Source organism: Diachasma alloeum, unplaced genomic scaffold (genome assembly GCF_001412515.2).
Source record: "Diachasma alloeum isolate Michigan unplaced genomic scaffold, Dall2.0 Dall_scaffold_00443, whole genome shotgun sequence".
In the NCBI taxonomy this organism is placed as follows: Eukaryota; Metazoa; Arthropoda; class Insecta; order Hymenoptera; family Braconidae; genus Diachasma; species Diachasma alloeum.
In genome coordinates, this window is record NW_021680582.1 from 107,400 (window position 1) to 110,579 (window position 3,180).

Consider the following 3,180-nt stretch of genomic DNA (forward strand, 5'->3'; position numbering starts at 1 on the left):
GGGGGGGGGGGGGCAGTGGCTTTGGGATTCGTTTTTTGATGGTAATACGGTCTCGATGGAAAATGTTTGATGTGAGAACAACTGGTGGGTTGTTCGTTCGTTTAATTAAAGAATTATTACATTAAATCATTGAGGATATTGTTATATGATATACCGAGAAACCGTTCAAATAAAATTTTTATTTGAACATCTTTGAGCAGTTGAACATCTTTCTAAAACGATGAAACACCGCGGAATTGCCGGCAGGGATCGGAAAAAATTGCTACTCTAGTAAAATTAAAAGAAGTTTACTGTAGATTAGTTGAAGTTTTAGCGTAGATTAATTTTTACTTAAATTTGAGAATAATTTTTTATTTTCCATTATTATTGAAGAATTAATTATAAATATCGGAATTTGATTTTTTGATTAATCGAATAATCGTCATTTTTGCGAAGTTCAGTACTAATTTATGAAATATTTGACAAATTGAACAATTTGATTGATGATCAATTTAAGAATATCTAAGTATTTTGGCTATTTTTTTTTCAAGTGAAATGTATTTCTATTTTTGTAGTTGAACATTAGCACTTCCAGTTCAGCCCTATTTTGACTCTTGAACTGTGAGAAAACATTTTAAAAATTTGAAAAAAAATTAGTGAATTTAATTTGAAGAAAGATTAGTAAAATAATTAAAAAATTGCAATTTTTGCCAATCACGAGCATTTTCTAGAAATAATTTATAAACAATTAATTTTCCCCCATAAAAACCACTTGTTCGAAATCCTAACAAATTTAATCATATTCAGAATTTTCCCAGAAATCGATTTCATGTCTAAAAAAATTGTTTCCGAAATTTCAAAAAATTTCAATTATTTATTTGCAAACAACGAATGTTTAAAAAAATAATAATTCTTCGCAAAACGTGATTTGAATGACGCTGAATATCCACGATTTTTTTCAAATTTTTCTCACGCATTTAATTGACAAATTTGATGATCTAAAATGTTTCAATTTATAGTGTAGAAAAATGAAAAAACTTTGATTAATAATTAGTTTAATAACAGTTAAAAAATTGTAGTATACAGTCAACTAATTTTGAATGTAATAATTTGAAAATAATTTGAATTCTGCATTGTGACTCTGCCTGGCTCTGATTGCCGAAACCTGTTGGGACTGCGCATTGTGCACCTATTGTCTGATTCAAGCAAGACGGTGACTACTAACGTGGGCAACCCCCGCTATTCCAAACCGCCGGATCCAATGGGGGCCGCCCGAGGGTGGGAGGATGAATACCAGCTTCAACCGACCAATAAGGCTCCGAGCCACCTCCCGCGCAAATCACAATGCTCATTGTTATCGGTCTCTCCTCCGCCCACACCCCCGTTCTCCTCCAACTGGCGAGTGCTCCGGGCCTCTCTGTGCCCCCGCGAAACAACTGGTTACGCGCAGGTAAACCCACGTATATACCTCGCGGTATTCCACGCGCAAACGCCTCAAGAGGGCCATCTCCAGCCAAAAATCCGAATATTCGATATTGTTTTGGGGATAAATTCGGGAATTTCTCCTGAGATCCAAATAAAAAGGACTCCTTAAAGTAGCTCTACCCTTACGGTAAATTCAAAGATTATTGAAAACTGCAAAAAAATTGCAGAAAACTCGATTAGGTTCGAAATTCTAATTTTTTTCTCAATTTAATTATCGTTTTGGTTTTTCAAAGAAGAAATGGTTAAAAATCAGGATTTAATACAGTGTCTTATGTGAAAATCAACATTTCCATTGTAATCCAAGATTAAAATCTGATTTTTTTTTTCATTAGATGTGAAAAAATCACCGATTTTTTTGACACCTCATAAAAAATAATCCACCGTTTTGCAAACAAGTTTTATTCTTTATTTATAAGAGGTAAATGTTTGGAAAAATATCAATACTTTGCGAAATTTAATTTAGACAATACTGACGGGGTATGAATTTTTAGCCGAAGTGGTAAAACGGTTCAAATCGACTTATTTCCCAGTTGAGTTTTTGAGAAATATTTCCGAATCTAAGGGAGATAACGAAATTTTCGTAATTACATTTGTTGTAGTTCTCAATCGGCTCTGCAAAAAAGGTTATAACAAAAATATTGCTATCTCCCTTAGATTCCGAGATATTCAATGAAAACTGGTCAATACTCAAAATCGAGTTGCGAATTAAGCTCACAGAATTGCGAATTAAGCTCCACCTATTCCTCAACCATAAAAAACTGTCTGTGCCCGTAAATTCGGGCCAGCGCGAAAATACTCTTTAACAAATGATGCCACTCGTCAATGTGCCATACAAATTCCTCCCGATTTTTCCAGCCATAATGCCAGCTGATGCTAATGGCTGACGGGGTATGAATTTTTAGCCGAAGTGGTAAAACGGTTCAAGTCGACTTATTTCCCAATTGAGTTTTTGAGAAATATTTCCGAATCTAAGGGAGATAACGAAATTTTCGTAATTACATTTGTTGTAGTTCTCAATCGGCTCTGCAAAAAAGGTTATAACAAAAATATTGCTATCTCCCTTAGATTCCGAGATATTCAATGAAAACTGGTCAATACTCAAAATCGAGTTGCGAATTAAGCTCACAGAATTGCGAATTAAGCTCCACCTATTCCTCAACCATAAAAAACTGTCTGTGCCCGTAAATTCGGGCCAGCGCGAAAATACTCTTTAACAAATGATGCCACTCGTCAATGTGCCATACAAATTCCTCCCGATTTTTCCAGCCATAATGCCAGCTGATGCTAGTGGCTGTCGATTTTGGCTGCCGAAGAATGTCCCCATCCCCATGTGTCTCAAATACATCGAGAATACCTTGCATTACGCATCCGTTGGCACACAATTTTTCTTCTCCAGGGGCTTTTGACGTCAGTTGTCGGTACCACCGACTGTTCCCTAGAACTATAAAGAGAGCACCCGCCAAGGATTTCTATATCTATATCACCGGAGAATGAGAAAATGAGAGAGCCCGGGCACTGTCTATCCACCTAGTTTATGCTGCAAGCGCTACCTTGTCTCTGTACATACACCACTGCAGGTAGACTGTGTTGCCCGACCCCCACCCCACCCCCGCCCCCTTTTGATACACTGTCAGAGTTAAGAGAAACGGACGAGAATGGCGGCGGTGCGCATCCCTTTCATGTCTTCCGTAAACCTTCCTTGTGCCCCCCTCCCCC